Source organism: Cupressus sempervirens, chromosome 9 (genome assembly GCF_028749045.1).
Source record: "Cupressus sempervirens isolate cs-2001-9-10 chromosome 9, ASM2874904v1, whole genome shotgun sequence".
Taxonomy (NCBI): Eukaryota; Viridiplantae; Streptophyta; class Pinopsida; order Cupressales; family Cupressaceae; genus Cupressus; species Cupressus sempervirens.
The window spans coordinates 156,315,435-156,340,400 of record NC_143126.1 but is presented as its reverse complement, the minus strand read 5'-3'; the positions used below and the strand labels follow the sequence as shown (position 1 = coordinate 156,340,400).

The following is a 24,966-nucleotide window of genomic DNA, read 5'->3' as shown; positions in this document are numbered from 1 at the left end:
TTTTGGTCATTTAATTGTTGTTGTTGGACGACTTGTGGCAGTTAATTTATGTATTTGTATTTAATTTGTGTTCTAGGCCGACTTGTGCCTTAGATTGGTATAAGTAAGGGTTGTGGGGAAGTCTTTAGTCATAAGAAGAGGAGGAGCTTGGAAAAGTGAATTTTGAGAAAAGCTAGTAGCTGCGGCTTGGAAAACAAGGAGATTGCTTGGTGGACTTGTGAGCACAAGTTGAGATCTTCCTTGGGGGTTTCTAGCAAAGTGTGGATCTAGACTAGCTAGGGTTTGGATTGGATCTTGAGGGATCTTGCAAAAATATTACTTGCTTTGTATTTGGTCATAACTGGGAAGGTCTTATAGCCTAGCACGTTGCATGATGTGGTGGAGAGGAGTTTTTCTAAGATGTTTGTTTAGTTTGAAGCTAGTTTGGTTGATCAAACTAAGAAGGTGGTTGCTCAGTTTGAAGCTCTAGCTTGGTTGATTGAGTTAAGGATGGGGTGAGGAAGGAATTCCATAGCTATTTGTAGAGTTGGAGTCTACCAATCTAGAAGAGGGTTGTTTGGCCAATTATGAGACTTGTTCATGAGAGAAAATGACATGACAAGGTCAAGATGGTTGAGGTTCATTTTGTTGATCAGATTGTGGAGTCTGATACAAAACTTACAGAGCTGTTGGAGATTGTTGCTGAAGATATTCCTAACTTTGTTGATGCTAGGATAGAGGTTGGTTTTCATGATCAGTTGGCTAAATCTGACATGGAAATTCTAGAGCACTTAGTTGTGGATGATCTGGTTGTTTTTGGTGGTGAGTTATGTATTGTAGAGCATCTTGTTGTGAGCAATGAGATTGCTAGGGTTGTGAGTTTGGCATGTGTTAATGGAGATCTTCATATTACTGTTGATATGGATTTGGTTGCTGCTAGTGTGAATTCACTAGTTGTTGGTGTGGATGAGGATTTGTTGATGAAGTGCATTATGTTTAGTTTGTTCCTGGGAGTGAGCATGTTGATTGGGTGGTTGAGAATTTTCTATTTGGCATAATGATGTAGATGTGGATGATGTGTAGATTGTTTTTCGTGTTCTTGTTGGAGTGGAAGCATTTGGTGAAGATGAAGATGGTTGTTAATCTTTCTTTGGGCATCAAAGTATGGGACACACTTTTCTATTTACCTAGGGAGTTTGATATTTTCCTCCCATTACTCATTTTTAAATATTTCTAAAAATGAATTATTATTTTATGATACTTTCCTTGTAATTTATCTCATTTAAAAAACTTGCTTAAATTTCAAATAGATATTGTTGTAGGTTTTTCTAAAAATATTGTAAGATAGAAACTCTATTAAAATGAAGTTTTTCAACACATAACACACAAATATATATGAGAAATAAAATATGTAATTTTTTTATCTTATTAATATTATTTTTTGAATAACTTTAAATATAATAGTTTAATATTAAAATTAGATTTAACATATAATATGAGTTATTTAAATGTAATAAGGAATAAATCATATAATTAAAATTTTGATGTAAATGCAATTTTATTTATTTTTATAATAATTATATATTTTAAAAAATTATGCTTCTTTTTCAATGAATTTGTTACATACTTCAATTTTAAGTAAATATATATGAGATATAAAATATGTAACTAATATATCTATGTATTATAAAATAATAACATTCCAAATTCTATAAAAAAATGTCTGCCAACACAAATTGTCAATGGAAGCCAACAAAGCAAATTACATGAAAAATGAAGAATGCAAACTTCAAAAAACATAATAAAGCCTTCACATATTGCTTCTTTAAAGGATATGTAGTCAAATTATTTGAATGGTTTCTAGACTATAAGGAGGAAATTTTCCATTCCAACTTGGATTACCCTATAGTTGTTACCACAAGAATTAATGCATATAGAAATTTTTAGGAAAATAGGTGTTTCCATGGGAGATTTAATAGGAATAGATGTTTCTTATGAATTTTATAATAGTATTAAATTATTGTTGAAGTATAAAGTAAATTCTTTCAATTTTAAACCTATTAAAATTATTACCAGTTCAGAAATATATAATATTAAATGTCATAGAAAAGAGCCTGAGATATTTGAGATTACCAAATTAAATGATGAAAGTAGAACAATATTTAAAAATATACAGTTAACGTCTGATCTTGAGGATGTCTTCCCTATGATTAGAATTAGAAACTGGAAAGAACAACAAGAGCATAAACTAAATCTCTTGAGGCCACGTCTAGCTTCAGTAGTGGTAAAAGGAACAGATAAAGAAAAAAGCCCAAAGACTACAAACAAGTTTGCTCAATCACTCAACTTAAACATTGCAGATTTAGAAGCAACTTCTAAGGAATTTCATGGAAAAATAAAAGAATAGGATAAGGAAAACTAGCAAGCATTAATCAGTGGGAAATTAGAAATCCAAAAAAAGAAATCTAGAAATAGCAATAAAAAAAGGAAGAGAAGTAAAAGAAAAGAACAAGAAAATAAGAAAAATTCAAGCTCCAGAAAGGAAAAGGAAGATTTAGACAAGAAAAATAGAAATTCAAATATGGATCTCATAGTCAGTAATGCAAAATCTCCTCATACGATAGTAGCATTAGAAGCTAAGCAAGTTCTAGAAAGTGCCACAAAAGATAAATCCCCAATAGACAGAGTAGAAAAGAAACTTACAATTTTTTGGCAAACCACAGCCCTCTCTAAAAACAACAGTGAAAGTAAGGCTAAGGCAAGTACCCAAAATAAGGAAATTGGAACAATTACTCAGGATTTATATGATTTTTTGAACAACACCACTAGTAGTAGTGAGGATTCAAATAAAGAAATAAATGTAGTGGATGAAGATGAGAACCTGGAATAGTTCACTGAGGATCTAATCCAAGGGATCAATTTTGAGAATATTGACAAAAGTAGTACGGCTCAAAAAGAAAGTCTATTAAAAAAAAGTGCTTAAATTGGGAGGGGATGACTACACCTATGAAGCTCTAAGAAAAGATATGTTAAGTATAGAAGAGAAAGATAAAAATAGGAGGTATTGTCTAGATAATAAGGAGGAAGATAGGATAGAACAAATCTCAGGTAAAGCAAAAACACAGAATATCATAGCAGAACAAATTCTGCAAGGATTAGAATATGAGGAAGGAAGTGATATGGAAGGAAAACATTATGATACTATTGAAAATTCTAAAGTAAATATAGAACAACTAGGTATTCTAATGAATCAAGAAGGAATTAACGCTCCAAGACATGGTAAATCAAAAGTCAAAAAAGGAAGGAAATCATTGAAAGAATTAAGAGAAGCAGATGGGCAAGCAAAAGAATAGCAAAAGATCAATCAAATTTTCAATGTAGGGAAGGGGAAGGTCCTTCCCAAGGTAGCATAAAGATCACATCTTGAAATTCTAGAGGCTTATGTTACTCTCAGAATGGTTTTTGACACTTTCTACATTGAAGTTGAGTACACTAGGTATGCCGAATCAAAATTTCAATAGGTGTCGAGTGATCTTCAGGTGTCGAGCAACCTATAGGTGCCGAGTGAAGATCAAGTGCCAAGTGACTTTAGGTGCTGAGCATGATACAAGTGTCGAGTAATATATAAGTTCTGAATCACAGATGATGCCAAGCAGGATAGAATCACTATAGGAGCCGAGTGAGCTAGTTTTCTTATATGTGCCAAGCATCAAGAATTAGAAAGTGTCGAGTAACACAGAATGCACATATGAATTTGAGAAGACACAAACTCAAATGTAAACCATTTTTATGGCCGACATATGATGAATCTAAAAGGATCTAAGTGATAAGATCAAATCTTTTTTTACTTCCTATGCAATCTACATGCAGCCAATAAGAAAAATGGAGAAGGCATGCAACCAATAATAAAAGTGGAAGGAATGAGCAAGAAATAAAGATTCAATATGGATCATAGATCCATACCTAACCTTAAGTCTTTGAAAGTCTTTATATGGAAGACGAAATCTCATTGTGTGTGTGAGAAAAGAAGTGTATGAGGAAAATATAGTAAAATTCAGAGTGAAGAGTGAAAGGACTTAGAGGAAGAGAGAAGCAATTAGATATTCAGTTGATTAGAACAAAACAAGGGACATGAATAGATATTAGATTTTAGAGAATCAAGATGAGAGAGAGCAGATCAAGTGCCTGAATTCAGCAATCAAGGATTGTAAGCTATCAAGTTTATTATACCTAATGGTCTCTAGCAATTGTATTAGAAAGGAAATCCTATGTTGATAGGTTAGCTTAACAGCTAGGTTGTACATCCTTTTAAGAGGTGATTAAATCCTTTAACAGGGTGACACTTAATGAAAAGTGTTTATAAATCCTTTAACCAGGTCACTATTGATACAGTGTAAAGCCTTTAATAGGGCAAGCCTTTCACAGGGTAGACCATCAGAAGTGGTCAAAACAATTATTGCTGCAGTGACTTTGTGGGTATCATCCCCACCCCAATTTCACCTTCTTATTCCTGGAGGGTTTCTGGGTTACCCAAATCTAGCGTTATGTGTTGTTGATGCATGTGTTTACTTCATATTTATTTCATATGTTTACATGCATGGAATTTACTTTTAGTTAAAATTTTTAATGGATAAAGTGTAATACTTCTGATTCACCCCCCCACCCCCCTCTCAAAAGCATTCTTCCCATTTGCATATTCCAACAATTGGTATCAAAGCCTAGGTTCTCACAAGGAGAAGCCTAACAACTTGGAGAAAAAGGTTAGAAGATGGAGGTCTTCAAACTTGGGAAGATAATAGAAAATCAAGTGATTGATGTTCAACTTGCTCTACACAAATTGGAGGAAGCCAAAGAAGAATTATAAAAATCTTTGAAAAGAAGGAAGGATATAGCCATAGCTGAAAATAATATAAACTACAAGGAGATTGATAACGCAAAAGTGTTTGCCAGTGGTGATACTAAAGAGTTTGATGCAGCAATAGCAGAACTGATGGAAAAGAATAGATCTCAAGCAGAAAAAAATAGAACCTTGAAGATTGAACAAGAATCACAAGCCATAATGCTTTGTGAAGTGACTGAACAAAAGAAAAGAGCTATTGAACAAAAAGCCATGATAGAAGATGACAAGAGAAATATTACAAATAGATTGGAGGAAAAGACAATTGAGTTTGAAAGAATCTCAAACATGCAGCTAGAAACCTTAAGCTAGATGATGAATGCACATCATGAGCTGAATATGAAGGATATTGAGATCTCTACACTGAAGATGCAAAATGAACAATTGCAGAATGACTTGAGAAGTGAAAAGGAAATTTCAGAGAGTTTCAACAAACCCAACGAAGCCATCAAGTACTTTGAGCAGTTACTAAAATCCCCAAGGTCCGGCAATGACACTCAAGGATTAGGATATACCAGCATTGAAGAAGGAGAGTCATCCAAGACTACAGAAGAAAGGAACAACAAAGGTAAGAACACCAAACCTACCTGTCATTTCTATGGTAAGAAAGGACACACTTCTAATGTGTGTAGGAGCAATAATGCCCATTAGCATGATAAGCCTAAGAGTGCAAGCTATTGTCATAAGTGCAAGAAGCAAGGACATCAAGCACATGAATGCAGAACTAGGACTATCAAGACACCAAGATTTGAAGGTCACTACTACAATTGCAAGAAGTATGCACATAGAGCCTTTGAATGCAGATCAAAGCCCATGTGGACATCAAATCAACCAAAAAATACTAAAGGCAATGGAAATCACTACTATTGGGATTACAAAACCAGGTATAGTTGTCATTACTATCAGGAATATGGACATGTTCCTAAAAAATTAATAAGGACACATTTCAGAGGAAACTACAGCAGATGGTTGAGTCAAACCACATGTTTCAGTTGCTTGAAGACTGGTCATATCAATAGGAATTGCCCAAAAAGGTCCAAGGCACCAAGTTCTAAGTTCAACAAAGGGAAGGCAAAGACAGGCATTGAACACATCAGAGGAGAGATGAATAAGACATGGAAGAAGAAAAATGAGTGCAACACATCAAGTGAAGGGATCACTTCACCCAATGGGTCAAGTGATCACACTTCATCAAACTAAGCATGAATGTGTATGGGACTAATATATAAAGTGATATCATACATTAGTCCCAAGACAAAGAAGTATTGCAAAGAAGAAATCAGCATAAGTAAAGATGTCAAGTCAAAATTTGAAGTTCTTACAAATATTGTCGAGTCATCCTCAGATGTCGAGTAAAGCTCCAATGCATGTTGAGTTGCTAATAGTGATTGAGTTGATGGTTGATGTCGAGTTGAGAAATGTCAATTGAAGCCGAGTCATGTTGAAACCTTCAAGTGCCAAGTTTACAGTTGTACATGCACTAAGCATTTAATGCTATGTTTTGAAAGGTATAAGGCCAATTTTTTATCATTTCTCGCCATTCAAACGTAGAGCAAAGATGAGAAGAGTGTAGGAGAGATCAAAGAACTACATTGAAGCCATTTACATGGATTTCAACAACCATTCAACATAAATTTCGTCGATCAAAGGTATTTATCAAGTGCCAAGCTACGTAGTGTTAAAGTTTTAATCTTTTAAAACCCTAGATCAATATAATGGCTTCTAGTTCTAAGAACCCCAAGGGAAAAGAAGGTCATAAGGTTCAGCTGGTTAATAATGAGGTTAAACAACCCAAATTTAGGCCAATTCCATAAGTTGCCTACAAAAATGACCCTGCTGGCACATTATCCACTATCCCATCCAAAGTAATCATGGTGCAAGATGTAAGGAAGTGTTATAAAAGAAAAATTGGTGCCATAGGTGATCTTGAAATATTCCAAGCCTATGAAAAACTATGCAAGAACAAGATTGTGAAGGACGAATTCCATATAGTCGAGAGAAAGGGTTTGACCAATGCCCTAGTTTACCCTATAGGATTCAAAACTGAATGGATATGGATTGTTTTAAGTAGAATTCATGATGGATTTTTTTGCTAGAGAAAGGTCCAGTAAAGATTACAAAAATGATAGTGCATAGGGTTATGGGTTTTCCAACCCTAGATCAGCCTAAGACCCTACGCAGTGATTCCAAAGAGATCATTGAAAAGAATACAAGTGCAAAATGAAATAAGAGGGGTATGACTATTGATACTATCACTGATCCTCTTCTAGATTTTGTTGTGAGAATAATATCCCACAAATTCTATCAATCCAATAGATTGAATAGTGTGTCATGCATCGCTGTTGATGTAGCCTACAAAATGGTAAAGAGAGATCACACATATGATCTGTCAGAACTTTTGTTGCAACAGATAAATGAAAACCTAGGAGCAATAAGGAGATCAAAAGGTGCTCAATGCAAATTTGGTTCAGTTCTTATGTGTATATTCTTTTATGTTATGGAAGAGTTTCCTTCTATAGGAAAGGTGAATTGGAATACTAACAAAACTATAATTACATAAACAATGAGTTCATTGATCAGATGGGTGACAACTTTGAAGCCCATATGACAAGCTATTTTGAGGATTTCAAGAAATCCATGAAGCAAAGGTAAGAATACAAGTTTCCTTAGTGGAAAAACATATCAATGACATATGCTTCTTAGTTGATATTGATTTCACCTATATCCAAGTAGCAGTTCCAAGGGTGAGATGGCAAAGGCCTTTGGGTTATGAACTAGATGTGGATGAAGCATCAGCAACAATCACTACATTGCTTGCAAAAGAAATAGACAAGTCTACCAAGCCTTTTGGCACATATGATATTGTTAAATCCAAAGTTGAAATAGAGTTGAAGTCTGCCTCTATAATTAAGAAGAAAGATAAATTGGTGAACAAAATAAAGAAGAAATTTGGTGAAGGAATTGAGGCCGCAGTAGAAGGAGAAGAAGAAGAAGATGATGATGATGATGATGAGGATGAACAAGGGCAAGGCCCAATGGAATTGACTCAAGGCCTAGGTGAAGATAAGGAGGAAGGTGTCGAGGAAGAAGAAGTTGAGGAAGCACCAACCCAAGCCAAGCCAAAGAAAAGAAAGGTAACAGTACAGCCTCCAGCCCAGCCTAAAGCAAAGACAGTTGCTAAGCCAAACCAAGCCAAGCCACAGATACCAATCACAAGGGCTACCACAAGGGGCATCTTCACAAAAGGCCAAGGAACAAATTAAAGAGAAGAAGAAGGTCATTGAATAGACTGGTGAAGTGCAAAAGAAAAGAAGAAAATATGTAGCAGAACTAGATTCTGATGAGGAGGAGAGAACAGAGTCAAAAGATAATAGCCAATTCAGAGTGGTAAGTCATCCTCCCAAATCAGCCATAGATAAAATTTGTGAAAATATTAAGAATGCAGATTTTATTGATTTGAAAAGTATTGATTTCAACAAGCTAAGTAGAGAAGAGCAAAACAAAATAGAGGAATTAGTATATGCCATGATGGTTGAATTTAAGTATGCACCTCTAGAGCTAGACAATACCATGCCTAGGGAATTATATGAGATAATTGAAAGCAAATTGCATTATTGTCTTAAAATGGAAAAGGAGATAAGAGAATCTACCTTAGCACAAGTGATGCCTGACCTAACAAGAGGTCAAATAAAAAAGGCTAATAAGAAATATAGTGGCAAGTTCACACCAAAGTATAGAGCCTTTAGCATCCTACAAAACAAGATTGAAGATGTTGTCAGTAAATCCACAAAAATATGGAAGTTGATATATGGTTTGACTACTGTCAAGGATGGAGAAGAAGATCCCCTTGAGGAACAAAACACTGAACAAGAAGATAAGGCAGAGCCTAGTGAAAAAGAGAAGGTAGAAGAAAAGGTTACTGAAAAAGGAGAAGAAGAGAAGAAGGAAGAAGAAAAGAAAGATGAAGAGGAGAAAGAAAAAGGTGAGGAGGAGGAGATACAAAAACAAAATGAAACGGTAACAGCTGAGTAGGAGCAGCAAAAAGACGAGAGTGTGCAAGACACACAATTGCCACCTCCTAGCCCTCCTCATGTAAACATCACACCTACAAACACTATAACTATAAAGGATGTTCCTAACACTTCTTCTCAGAACATCAATCCTTTAACTATAGAGGATCTCAAAAAGATCCTTGACCAATCCACACGATAAGAAAAATTATGTACAAATCTAGTATTGGTCAGTATGGATGAGTTACAAAAGGTAGTAGCTAACACAATTAAAGATAAGGTGAATCCACAAGAACCACCTTCCATCATCTCTATAGCTACTAGTGGTCAACTTCAAATGCAAACAGTTGTTACATCAAGAACAGTTGACACCATAGTGTAGAAGCCGAGTGCAGAAGGAGACAAAGGTATAGAACAAATAAGACAACTGTTGCATCTGATCCTATAGCACAAACACAAGGTGCACCTCCTCACATTTTTATAATTGACCAAGGTAGCAGACAAGAGGAGAAGGAAGTAGAGAAAACCCCTAAAGAGCGGGAAGCAATACAAACATTGATAAATTTGCCTACTTTGGGGACTCCTCCGAAATAGCCAAGCAATGATGCAATGCCACTACAAATGTCAGCACCAGGATCAAGTACTACAAAAGTTGCAAGGGTGCTTCACTATGGAGACCCTGAATTAGATGAGGAGATAGTCATACCTACTTATAACTCAAAAACAATAAGCATTGATCAAATCACTAAGGTGTACGAAGCATTGAATAGAAGAAAGAGGCAAGAGATACTCAAGAAGGAGTATAAACAAAAGCAAGTATTACATGAGATTAAGGACATCTTTATGGATGCCTTCAGCTTGCAGTCACCAGATGAGACAAAGCATATAATGGAACAATTGTTAGATATTGTTGACTAGGTGACAAATAAAGACAAAGAAACTAATGTAGAACTTATGGAATGGTCTGAAAGGAAATTCAAAGGGAAAGTAAATGCAAAAATATCTAGTGAAATTTCACTTTCTCGGGTTAAATTGGCAAACACTAGTATAAAAACAACAATATATTACTAAATAAACTACTAAAAATTGTAGATATGTGACTAATTTTGATCACGTGACCAATGGTAGTTTATTGCTAGACATTTATCTCCCAACCAAATTTATGACTTGACTATTTTAATCATTTAGTCGTTTATTGTTGTTACTTAGTAGTTTATATAGTAGTTTATTTGGTAATTTTTTGGGTAATATATTTGGTAGTTGATTTGGTAGTATATTTGGTAATTTTTTGGATAGTATATATGGTAGTATATTTGGTAGTTCATTTGGTAGTATATTTGGTAGTATATATGGTAGTATATTTGATAATATTTGGTAGTTTATTTGATAATTTATTTAATCATTAATTTAGCCATATTAGGGCATGATGGAATTGAACCACCATCCTCCTACTTATAAAGGAGGTGCTCTTCCATTGAGCTAGTACCCTCAAAGAATAATACCAAAAATTGACAAAATTATCTTCCCAACGATCACTGTAACATGATATACTCTTCTCAAAGAACACAAATTATAGTTATTATGAAAAACAATAATCTAAATCTTTATCAAAAACAATTCAACAATTTTAAATTTTTTTGTTCAATCTTTTTAAAATTATATTCCATGTCAATTACACTTTTCTAAATTATTGTAGTGATAAGACTCTTATAAAATATAATTTGGAGCACTTTGGCCACACACAAATATTGTTTCTTGTGCTAACCTCTATAAAAATAACCTATAACAAAAGAAAATAATGGACTTGTAAAGTTTGGTAGGCAATGGCTATGCTTCACCTATTGATAACCCCAATTAAAGCCATACATTAATGGATACTGAAATGGTTGATCATAACCATAAACTTTGTATCCTTGAGAATAATTTAATGTCCTCTTTTTAGACCCAGATTTGAATGATAATAGAGCCTAAATACAAAGTTAAACAAAAAATTTAATTAAATATAATCATAATTATAATAATAATTATGTTAATCAAATAAATAATAATACACTATGACATTATTATTCAAATTATTATAATTAAGAAATTAAATATTGTTAATAATATTACATAATATAATTTATTATTACAAATATGATTAAGAAGTAACATATAATATAATAGTATGAATCATCTAATTTAAGATGACAAATATAATTAAAATAAAATATTAAATTATGATTATAATCTTATCCCAAGTCAAAATTTTAATATTATAGATATAATAATAAATATAATATATCATTATAAATAAAATAATAACAAACATCAAATATGATTAAGCTACATGTACTTAGTCACGACACTTCAGAGGGATATATATAGAAATGTGATAAGTAGCTTACATTGTTATCACAATTGGGCACTTCCCAACAATCATTTGCATCCACAAAATTTAACAACAGCTATTGGATCTAAAATCTGACTATTTTGGGGGAAAAAAACCTATGTTTTCAGAGAATGCCCGACTATATTTCCATATCTATATCTCATTCAAGATAACCCACTTAGAAACTGCAGAGATGAGGCGCACCAACTGTATCATTATGTCATCCATGTCGCTCCTGTGCAATTATTATATTTTTACAAAATCAAATTAGTCATAGTATTTAATTTATCAATTGAAGCCAATTATGATCATCTGCTACAAAGGAGAGCTTAGAAAAATTATCATCAAAATGTACATTTATTCAAAATGGAAACATAGTTACATGTTTCCCATGCTCAAATCATACCCTACACATGTTTGCATACAAACCTCATAAGACATTTGGACTCCATAAATGACTTATCTTTGCTATTTCACCAATGCACACTTTGTGGAGTCGGACAAAGATGGTAAGAAGTCAATAAAGTGGGAATAACTAGAATGCATCTCAAAGAAATAAATTGCATTTATCTAACATTACAGAACCATGTAAAATAGACAAAGTAAGATATGACAAATTTATCTGGCATAAAAGCTGAAGCCATTTTGAAGGGCACAAAATGAAGTCAAGATTCTGTAGGGGGAGTATTAGAATACTAGTTTAACTTTAAAATTTAAAAAGCATTTACACTTATTGGTTTATGAGGTGGTCATAACCATTATCTATTGTCATAGCCAAACTAGCATCAACAACCTCTACTCGCATTCTAGCTCTTCTGAGAGTCACATCAACCTTGATTGATGATGGAGAATATGATTTAACAATTAACATGCCAATCAAGCATTATTATCAATTCAAAATTGAATGAAAGGAAGGTCGTATGGCTAAAGACCAACAACTATGGATGGTTTCCATAAGAGAAATGACATTGGGTGTGTGTATGGATGTATTTAACCTTCCAGACATTCCAAGCAAAAGCTTCTTTTCTCAGTGATCCACAAAGGAATGAAAACTAAATAAATGTGTGAGAGGCAAGTGTATTGGTCACTTCATCTGCAGGACCTTAGTAAAGTCCAATTAATTTTTTTCATTCCTGATTAACAATGCTATTTTTTGATAGTTATGCCTTATCTGATAAGAAGCAAGCTTAGAACTGAATGAACAACAACATTAGGACTGTGACCAAGCCTTTTGGCATGGAAAGAAAATGAAATCATGAAAAAAAAATAGAAATCATAAATAAATACAAAGATTTTAACTTGAAATCCTTGAATACACAAAGAATTATCAATGTTCAAATCAAACATAACTAAATGGAAAGATTATAAGCTGCCTACCTCTTACCCCAGGGTGCTCGTTGAAAGATATCATGTTGATGTATTGTGGGCATTGAAATATGCAAAGGAAGCAACTTAAACATGTCTGAATTATTTAATAGTGGATTTTCTCTAAGCCTCATAAACATATATGAAATTTCAATCCACCCTGTCAAAAACACAAGCATTGCCCCTTCTCCTTCAAATCGACAGATGTATTCAATTGTTGCTTCTACCTGAAATAAATCACATAGAGAAAATAATAACTCATAGACCATGCCAACATAAGTTATAATACAACAATTGTAGCTCATTATTTAGATTGGACAATTCTAGTATACTGAATTAGCTAGATGATACAATCATCAATTAGAACGGAAATATCACATCTATTCATATTGCACTCATCATCATTTCTCAGGCTTGAGTTTAAAAGTACAAGCAACAATAATAGAAAATGTAAATTCACACCTGGAAAATTATATAATCACATCAGATAATGCAAATCGATATAAAATAATTGCAGTATCCAAAGAATTATGAGGCATGACTCAAGTATTACAAAGCCAGGTGGTAACTTAAAGAATTTGATTATAAAATGACATTGATTGTATAAGCTCAATTGTCACCTATCACTGGAATAACAACAATTAATCAGAAACTTGAAATACAAGGATAATCATCACAGACCTTAGGTACCCAAGAAATCGACAACAAAATATGTAATCATTATCACAAAAAGTGAGAACTAAAATGCCTCATTGTGTCATCCATGCCGCTACCTGTATAGACTGGCCAGGGGGCTGTGTTTGTGCTGCAAAGGGGGCTTAAATTAGTAAAACACATGAGCCAGCTATAGCGCTGGCATTAGAATGTTGTTGGGGGAATTTATTATAGAATTTAAAACAGAAGCCTTCACAAATAACGAATCATTAAAAGAGAAAAACTCAGACATTGGTTAAACATTGAAATATGCATAATAATAATACTCTATTTAGAACAGAGAATACTCTGTTTTTTGATGCAACAAACCTATTTTGTTATAGCTCATGAATGGTGGTGGAGAATAAGCATATTATGTTATGAACAGAGAATACTCTGTTTCATTGATGGAACAATCTTATTTATTATAGCTGATGAATGGTGGTGGAGAATAAGCAGTGGATGTAGAGTTTGCAATCTAAACAATCTTCCATGTGGACAGCATAAACCTTCATTTACTCGAAATGCATTAGCAGAAGCTCAAGCAAGACTCTAGAAAGTTCTGCAATTCTGTAGAAAGAGTTTTTGAATACCTCAGTGGAACCCATTACAAAAAAAGATAGATATAGTTGATATCTCAGTGGAACCCATTATGAATCTTTTTGAATATCTCAAAATAATGACCACTGTGAATATCTCAAACTCTCCCAAATGAGTGATTACCTATAAGGGTCATAATAGAGGGTACAAGAAGGATGGAGTTATTCTAATACAATAATACAATAATGATATAATCCTTATCCTAACTGACCATCACTAAAGTTTCCTTAGAATTGATTTGAAGTTGTCCTAATGACACTTTGTGTTTATTACAGTTTTTGCCATGCATTTCTTATTTAGTGTTTGTCTGATCATGTCTTCTTCCTACCCCACAATTTTTGTTCAACGTTATAAAAATGAGATGCTTGATACAGTTGTTTACAAACACTCCGAGCACTATGAAATGCACACCAAAATGTCTACACCTCTTGCACCTTCGATGATCCTTGTTATGCTGCAAGAGTAGTGCAAAAACCTGTAAGTTAATAAGGGTCATACTTTAAACTTGGTAAAAAGCACATCATTTCAAAAGACCATTGATTAAAAGTATTCATATTTTATTGTAGAAAGTTTTAAAGTAGTATGCTACATTTAATACATAGGTTATCTCTTAGTTGCCTTTGGATTTGACTGTGCATCTTTTTAGCATCAATATCTCATATCACCCTCTGTGATTTACATCTTCTGGCACTCTTGAACATCTTAATGATGTCATAGAGCGTGAATCTTAATGATGATTCATAAGAGTGTGTTTTTCTTTCTCTTGCATGAACACAATTAAGGTAGCATCTCTACAAAGAAACAACTATGGATTTTTTTTCTCTTCCATGAACATCCAGCTAGACAATATTGTTTTATGCTATAGAAATGTAGATAAATTTAAAGGCAATCCCTATAGACCCCTGCATCTAGTTCAATCTCTTTAGGAAGAGATCAGTCATGGTACAAGGCTCGGCTATTTCAATCAAAGTTCTGTTGCCATTTGCAGCTTTTGCCAGAATTTTACCCAATTCATCTACAAGTTGAACAGTGAATGATGCAGGGGCAGTTACTTTGTCTTTTTGCTAGAATTTTCCCCAATGATTGGGCAGAGGCAGATTCAGAAGCAGGGGCATTAGTCTACCAAGCAAGAAATGCATGTCATTAGAAAAGTGTAAGCAATAATGTTGGAAGAAAATACAAAATAGAGTTTTCAAAGATCTGTTATCACTGGGGTGGGGCTGAAAACATATAAACACTACAGCCAAACAAAAGATGAATTTGAGAATCAGGATGTAGTCCATCCTGCATGGAATATAAAGCAATGGCATAGAAGGTGTGGGAATATGTGGCTGTCTTAAGGATTCAGTTTGAGCTGTAACACGTTGATCTCCAGATGGAAGAGGGGCTTCAACTTATCCACTTGAAAGGCAGGATGCCAAATTATTTGCTAACCACTTTTGGACCCATGAACCTGAAGAAAGCTGACATTCTCTAGAAATACCGAGTGTTAGGATTCTAGCAGGCTGTTGCACTACTGTCATATTTAATGCATACATGACTATGTTGATATTCTTGAATCTAGATAATGATAAGCTAAACTAACTATGTTGCACATCAAGTAGGATGTTATAAGTTTCACTGTCAAATCCAATATATGTATCAGTAAGTATTTTTATTTGAATGCAAAAGATGATAATCCAGTGTGGGCGGGTTATAACAAGTATGCTATCCATCACCATGTTTAATATAATGAGAAATATAGATATTAGAAATTAATATGATATCGAAATTCACTCTTTCTTGCACCTATTCCATTTTGCATTTGATGTTCGCTTAGGCTCTACACATGTTTTGTACAATCACTTCTATTAGTTACCATCCTACAATATACAAATTTTAAAGCATTTAAAGATAAAAAATTTACCTTCTTGCTGTTGTCACTTTCCTCCATTCTATTTGTCCTCGTCATTTTTATGAAACTGCTCCAATTTTCATGACAGTGTTCAACTTCTTTTAGCAGGATGTGCAGTTGTTGGAGATTGATATGCTGGAACTGTATTAACAAATTTTCTTCCATGAGTCATTGTAAATTAGAATTAAGAGTAATAGTTTGATTGCTCCAAGCATGTGAATTTGAATAATAATCTGATTATTCGAAGAAGCCAACTAAGTGGAAAAGCCAATTATGATGCAGACCATCCATGAACTTTTCCAAATCTGCACAATCTGAATATCATTTTTTTGCTAATACTGATTAAAGGCTAAAATATTCTTCAACTTGAACAACAGATAACCAAGCACTCATAATTCCAAGTCTCATTCAAAATTCTTAATTATAAAATAATTTAACCAAGTCTTGAATCGGTTTACTACAAACTCCGATGGGCCTTCCAATTGAATTCGTCCAAAACAAAGTTCAGAAATTTCAAATCCAAATTCTGCTTTCATGGTTTCAAATGAATGTCATTTTCACTCACATGTTAAAGTTGATCTTTCCATGTTTAGATCAGAGTTCACTCATCCAAAATCCCACCAATTGTGAATTTGAAAACATTTTAAAAACAAGTAAGAAATGTGTCCATAAAATCAGTCCAATATTGTGCTTGAAATGGTTCTCAAAGTCATTAATAAAATCAATAATTTTGAATCAAATCTGCTCTAAAATTAAATCAGTCCAATATTGTGCTTGAAATGTCTCTCAAAGTCATTAATAAAATCAAAACTTTTGAATCAAATCTTCTCTAAAATTAAATCTTCTCTATAAGGGAATCTGAGAATAAAGAATAAGTTCCATAGAACATTCCAAAGTCTAATAAAATCAGATTTTTTTTAAACCAAAATCTGCTCAAAAGAATCCGCTAACTTAAGAATTTAATACTTGAATAGATACAATGCCATTACACTATGAATCAGCCTTCTCACATTAATTGGATTTCTATAACATTCTTAAATCCGATACCATGCATAAGCCATTATTTTTGAAATGAAATTGAAACATACAACCAAAACTGACTTACACCATTACTCTATTTCTACTTGAGGCTTTCCAATCTTCAAATCGATATGGAATAGGAATATGAAATCAAGCTTGAATAGACATAGAAAATCAGTGTTATTGAAACTAGAGCAACTAGAGCATGTTGGTGCTAAAAGTGGAAATACTGCGTTTCTTGAAAAACCAGTGATACTACAAATGGTAGTAGTTCCTCTCTTGCTTATTTTATGGTTACCATTATGCTTATTCTTGGTTTATAATTCTCATAATATTTATATTTTAGACTCCATGAATATCATAAAATATGGAGTCTGTCATTTTCACTCAATTTTGAACATCAATAGCAACTATAATTAAAGCATCTTTTCTTGTTGTGCAAAGATGTACCTAAATTGTGATGACTAGCATGTAAAAAGAATCTCTGTGTTTAATTATATATATACCAATAATGTTGTACTGGTTTAGAATGCCTGATAATCAAATAGACCAAACGATATAAAAAAAATGTTGTTTTGCTTTGAAATGTATAAGAAACAAATATTTTATTAAAGTTCATGTTTACTTGCCATTTTCATTAACGTCCATTCTGAATCTAAACAATACCCTAATAAGTCAAAGCTGAGCCAAGTTTCAATGTTTTACTTAAAAGGAATTGTTGTGATAATATCATCATAATCCTTCATGCTCTCAAAAAATTTCCAACAAATTATAAACTATCAATTGACAATGAATTCCATATATTTGGGTGCTACAAAGAAGGAACACAATTTTCTTTAAGGAAAAATAAAGAAGAAACCAACGTGCAAGTCACAGGGGTAGAATGCAAAACATCTGGTAATGAGAGCTCCAGGGTAAGCCTTGCGGTTACAACAAACTACTCACTCACAATCCCTAAATTGGGTGATGAAGGAAAATGACAAAGCCCAATTACTCAAAAAACCTTCCTACTGCCCTAAAAATATATTAATGGACTCTTCCAAGCTCTGCCCACCAAATACTTGAACCTCAAGCTCCCTGTGTCCCATGACTGATTTGTGAAGGACTTTTAATATAGAAGGACCTTATGCTTAAAAGATCAATCTTGGTATGGCGCACAACAATGGACACATAGTCCCTCATATGACATCCAATGAGGTTACAGTTCCTGATTAGTAAATAATTGTAAGTTTCAGCTTGAACTGTATATCCATTTTTATGAGATGAGATTTTAGAAATAGAGTTAGTTTGAAGTTTCAATTTCTCTGCTCTGTTCATATTAGTTTCAATTATATTAATTTCTATTTTTGTTTGAATTTCATATCTGATTTCTGTGCAGATTTTTTGGACCAAATAATACTTTAATACCTTTCGATATTCTTGGGGAAGAAAGAAAAATAACCGATCTAAACTTGGAGCAGCTTTTGCTAACTAAAATCTGATTTTTATAAGGTTGTTTTATGCAAAGTATGGGACATCTTAGTACAGATTGGAATCGGAAAAATCAGAATTTTAAAATTGTTTTTAATGGTTTATAGAATCAATATTTTATTCCCACCAAATATGGTAACAATTTTCAGTTTTATCACGAGTTGTTATGGTTTTAATATTGGATAATTTGAAATAGAAAATTCTGATTTATGGACAGAATTTTAAGTGATATCAAGAATTAGTTTTAATTGCATAGTTTGGGAGTAACAATTTGTAATTTGATAGTTCTTTTGTGGAACTAATTCAAGGATAGTAAATAACCAATAGTGAGTGGTGTAATGGTTTTGATAACTGACTCCATGATAGATAACAAATTATCAACTTTATTGAAATTGATTTGCTGGATCAATATGCATCGATTCCTGATCAAGGCCATTATAGTGTTTGAAAAGGAAATCATCATTTTTAGTTATATTAGTTTGTCAAAGTTTGTTAGTACTAAGTTTTGTGTGCTGCCCAGCCAAGTGCTCATTGAGAAAGTTAAAATCTATGACGCAGATCGAGATCCCACATAGGCCAGCAGAGTTGGCAAAAGACTTTTTAAGAAAAAACATATGTTATCGAATAAGAAGATGGTTGGATTGGTAAAAAGGGTATGGATCAATTGTGATACCAATTATGGAATATGTGAAACTTATATCAATATGTGATCGTTATATTGGGTTTTTGAAGCATTTTGATATGAAGATTTCAATTTTCTTTAAGTGATGTCAGTCGGCTTTGGAATGAGGAAATTTCAAATGCGTAACATTTGAGAAGTTATAAATTGTGTTATGACAATGAATTGATTTAGAGTTGTTCTCAGTTAAAGAATATAGATTACGTTCGATGTTGCCTCTTCCTGTCTGTTCCATGACAGTAAAATGAAGTTTGAATTATTAGATTTTTGAGTTGTGCACAGATTGGGATGATGTTTTCAAGATGCTTTGCATCAAACATGATTCAGTTTTTTAAACCAGATCAGAATCATTTCCAATAGTGTACATTCAGCACTAAGATTTTTAAAATTTCTAAGATCATAACGTATGTAAAAAGTTTTGAGTTTCTGTAGTTAACTATAGCTGAGGAATTCATTTATATTTTTCTGTTTCAGTATAATTTTTCTCTTGGTTACAGTGGTATCCAAATGGTCTGGAACTCACAAGCTAGTGAATTGGTGTTGAGTTTTGGTCTGCAAAACTTATTTTAAGGGGGGTAAATTTCTTAATCCAACAAAATGGCATGGCTTCAAAACAGAGTACATGGTCTTAGCTCTATTTTAAAAATTAGATCTACTGCCAAACTGTTATATCAATTGGCCCCTAGAATCAAGAACCTAGTTAGCGGAGGAACCCCTGTACAATATCAGTTGGGTGTACACTAATCCAACAACGCTGAACAGGGAGTGTAATTGTCTTGTTATAAACATCATGAAAGCACTCATGGTTAGGGAGATCATTTTGTGTCTGGAGAAAGGTAGGAATTCTTTGGTGTCTAAAATGAGACCCATATCTGACCTAGGAAAGCTATTTATTTAAAAACTAAAATGAGCCCTGTTATTAGATGGACGGGAAGGCACGGATTCATGGCTGATAAGGTCTCCATTGGGTGATAATATCTCCTAGGCCCCTAAATCATCGATCATCTACATAGTGGTCGATCAAAAAAGGGGCATCTCTGCCCTAACACAAAGAAAGCCAACCAAATTTCTCTCAACCATTACTGAAATCCAAGGCAGTAAAAGGCAGCATTTCCAATACTTGTATTTGTAGTTCATGAATGATAAAATATAAACAAAGAATAGGGATTTATTCATGATAAAAGGTAAGAGATAGATAGGGTTTGATCCAATTGCAACAACAATAGAAGCTGGAAGAAAATTCATATTCAACCAAGACAGGTCTTAATAGTTTTATTTCAAAAGAGAGAAAAGTTAATATAAGAACCTGGAATGGATTGGTTCTCATAGGTACTCGCTCTCCTCCCTCTGTGGAAGTCATCTTTTCCCCTTCCTACAGTGTGTCTCTCTCCCTCTGTGTGTTTCCCCATCGTTCTAATTTTTAATCATTCTCCTTCCTGGCCCCTTTTGGGAGAAGAGTAATGCTTAATAATGGAATTCTCCCAAATACCTAAAACCCCACTCCCCAAGGTCTGGAAACACATCGTTGGCCCAAGTTGATCATAGAGGAAAAACTTGTGAGGTGGAAAAGCACATGGATGAAGCAAAATGACAAATGGATGTGCAAATGGGATATCAACATCCAAACTTGCCCGGATAACATTACAGAAATAAAAAAGTTTGTCAATGAAAAATTTCACAATATTCTGTGGACAAGACACATAGGGCGGAAAAAATCCTATTACATTAAAGAATTTAATCCCACTTATAGTCATGATGAAAAGGCCTATATAAGAGCACCTATTAACTGGAAAGCAAAAATGTTGATGGCACAACTTAGAACTAGTTCACATCAGCTGCGATGTGAAACTGGTAGGTGGCAAGTTCCAAAGGAAGAGTGGGCAGACAGAACATGTTTATTTTGTAATATGGGAATAGTTGAGACAGAGCAGCACTTTGTCAAGGACTGCCTGGCTTACAATGACATCAGATCTGGTTATACAAAAATATTGCAGAACAAGGACTTCAACTATTTATTCGAGGAAGATCAAGTGAAGAGAGCAGCGGATTTGATTACCAAACTTCAGAGAAGGAGAGACAAGTTATCCAAAACTTTACAACTGACTAGTTCCGCTCCTGACTCGGGAGGGTGATTGCATGGGTCCCATAGACTACTTTTGTCTCGTGGACGTCATTAAAATCTATCATATCATATCATGCATTGTTGTCAAGCATTTCTTTTGTTTTTTTTCCAATTTTGGATTGGTAAGTTATAATGGCCATTATTTTAATTAGATGAGTTCATTAATCCTCCCCAACGCACGTAGGTTCAAGGTAAACTGTATTTTTAATTCTATTAGCACATTTTTTAATAATAAGAACATATATTTCTTATTAAGGTAACAATATATATGTATTTTTTTAGAAAAAATAATAATAATAATAAAACATATATTTCTTATTAAAGTAATAATATATGCATGTTTCTAATGATGTTTTAGCCAATCATTTAATATAAGCTTTTTTTGTTATTGAAATATCTAGTATGACAACTAGTATTTGAATTTTTTAAATAATCACAATATACAATATTAAAGATAACCTATGAGATATTTTCTTACTTAAATTCCACAAATAAAATATTAGGATAAATAAGAGATAAAACAAGGATGTGGTGTGTGCATATGACCAGAGCATCTAAACTATTACTAACAAGGAGCTTGACTCCACTACCTTAACCACACTCTTATTTTCCACAAGATAAAAATATCAAGAATAATCTTCTAATTATTGATAAAAATATCAAGAATATTTCTCTAATTATAGATCAAAATATCAAGAATAATCTTCTAATTATTGATCAAAATATCATGAATTTATTATAGTTTGAACTCTAACTAAATGCTAATTATTGAAAATTTGAAACATAACCCAAATCAAACTCTAACCCATGTTATAAAACATTTTTGATATAATGTTAAAGTAGGTTTGGGGTTTGGCAATGGGTAGGGTTTAGGATCAATTTGGTTTAGTATTAGGGTTAGGGTGCATTTTAATTAGAAATTTGGATTCAATTTACTTTAGATTTAGTGTTTAATGTAGCATTCAATTAAGTTTATGGTTGGTAGTTCACTTAGGTTTTAGATCAGGGTTCAATTTACTTAATGTTTAAGTTTACTTAATCTTAACATGCTAAACTTGGTTAAAGTTTCATTGTAGAAATTAGATATAGAACTAATGTTAATCCTTACCCAAAGAGAAAACCAATTTTCATTGAACTTTAATCCTAGGGCCATATTTGAAATGTAACCATAATATTTCTTTTGATTACACTTGAACCCTATCTGTAATCATCAAAAGATTTATCATATAAATAAGTGTGATCCTAGTCATCATAAGATTAACCTTAAGTGAATACAAAGAGTCGTCAAACTATAATGTCAGTGAACCTAAGGTGAATAGAACTATTACACTTAGAGTTAGGAATGAATCTCTCTCTCTCTCTCTCTCTCTCTCTCTCTCTCTCTCTCTCACACACACACACACACACACACACTCAAATAATCTATTCATTTGCTAAGAAACCGATAGCAAAGACTAATAGAAAATACAAGATGGTGAACATAAAAGGTAATTTTTCCTATATAAATATCCACACAAGTTTACAAATCTGTATCACCCTCAAGAAAAATAGACATGCATCTTACAAATTTGAAAGTTACATTGCTTTGAAAATTCTATATTGAACTCTTTAACTATAATATATTTGGTATAGTCTTTTTTTTTAAATGAAGAAAAAAATCAATCAATTTTATTTTAAAAAATACAAACTATATTAATTAAAATGCATATCCTAAGACATATTAAGAATTTTAGTTGTAAGAACTTTCTTTTCTTTTCTTTTTTTATTAATCTTCACAATGACTAAATTTTTTGATAAAAAATATCTATTCATTAATAAAAGTTCATTTTCTGTGTATTATCTTGTTTTTGATAAATTAAATCAAATGTAAGTCTTGAGGAAATTTTAGGCCTCTAACTATCATCATGAAGTGATCTACCAATAGCATATATGTTATTTAAAAGTAACTTAAAAGAATAAATTATAAATTTAATTTCAAAAATGAATCTAATCATATTTTAAAACTTATCTCACAATATAATTACCGATAATTAAAACCATCGAACTTCTTATTTAATTTCTAAATGTTTACGTAAATACTATATTTCTACCAAATAATATATATCAATTAGATTTATTTATCTAACATACTATAATTAAACAATATAGAATGTAGAAAGTTATTGGACTTTTATGGGAACAAAATCTAAATGTTAATAGTTGAAAACAATGATACGATGGAATTAAAATGGTGTGTACAAAAAAATAGTGAAAAAATAGTGATTAATAATATCATTCAAACATATAATAAAATAAAATAGATGTAAAAAGATCAACAAATCATGATTATTGAATAGTAGTACATTAGTGTTAAAACAATTTGGATTATTAGAATCTAAAATTTAGCTTGCTCTCAAAATAGTTAACACCTTTGGTATAAATATAATTTCAATCATATAAATTCATTATATTTTTATTTTTATTATTACATTATTTTATTTCAAACTTTAATATTTATTAAAAAGTGGTTCTTGTTATTTACTAAATACTTAAATATTTAAATGATAACATTATGTTTTATAAAGAAGGTTATTATATCATGTTGATGTGATTAATAACAATTATATGTTGAGATTATAAAACACTTGATTGATAAATAATCTATTCTATATATAGAGAGAGACTTGAATTTTTTTTTTGAGGCCATGGAGGGTTTTTACCTCTTTGGGAATTTATAGATAGATTTTGAGAAGTTTGAGTGTAGATTGGGGTATTTTTTAGTTCATTTTGAGTTCAATATCAGTTGAAAGGACATTCAAGGAAGTTGACTAGCAATGATATATTGATATGACAAAAACTCAATCAATGAGTAGTAAAAGATATAAAAAAAGTTAAAGAATGTATTACGGTGATATAAAATTCATTGATGATTCATTTAGTCTTTTTTTTGGGTGACTAATTGTTTAGTCATTTATTTGATCATTATTATAGTTAGTTATCTTTGTCTAACCTTATGATTTTACCCGATGACCAAATTAGTCATTTATTTAGACATGTATTCTTATAAATTACAAAATATTACTAGAATTTAATCACATCTAGTCATGTGACTAAAATATTTAGTCTTGTGACTTATTTTTATAGTCACGTGGTCATTTATTTACAAAAATTCTACTAGTGAAAGATGATTGACAAAGTGAAAAAGGTACTTGAGAATATATTCTCATTCTACAAAAAGTTGTGTGACTTCTCATACTTCACAGAGGAGACAAGCCAAAGAATAATGAGTTTGGAGAGGAATCTGAAGATTTCAAGCATGTAGCTACCAAAAGATCCAGCTCAAAGTGAGAAGCACTTTAATCAAATGCTTCACACATAGAAGGAAGTAGCTATGCTGACAACAGAAGAGGCCACGATCAAGGCCAAACTAATGCAGCTCCAATCTTCCATTACCCCACATTTGGAAGTAATCCATAAAGAACAATCCTATGCTGAAACTGTTCTCAAGAAAGATCCTAATATTTCTACTTTAGATGGACTTGTTCACCTTGCTACAGAGACAACCATCTAGCACAAGACATTGGAAATTGCTTTGCATAATTGGGATGCAACTCTCAAGATGATTATGGAGGTAAATAGTGCATTTATGGTGAAATATGGTCCTAACCCTTAGTACCCTTTGACATTTGTTTAAAAAAGGGGGAGATAAATATTAAAAAGGGGGACATATAATAAGAAGAAATATAATAAGGGAGATATAACAAAGGGGGAGATACATTGTATAACATAGGTATAGAGTACAAAAATAGGGCACAGCTAAAGAGTATCAAATATATTAGAATTTTGGTTACAGGAATGGATAGCACAATCAGCTCGAAGGAGTTATA

The 24,966-nt window shown here is 32.5% G+C and overlaps 1 long non-coding RNA gene across 1 annotated transcript; it reads right to left on the bottom strand.

Moving 5' to 3' along the window:
• Positions 1 to 11,389: 11,389 nt before the first annotated feature.
• LOC149537979 (uncharacterized) lies at positions 11,390 to 20,341 on the bottom strand. Its single transcript, XR_016356090.1, has 3 exons — positions 20,285 to 20,341; positions 15,822 to 15,950; positions 11,390 to 11,492 (listed from the first exon to the last, which is right to left on the bottom strand). It is a non-coding gene; the product is annotated as an uncharacterized LOC149537979 (long non-coding RNA).
• Positions 20,342 to 24,966: the final 4,625 nt, after the last annotated feature.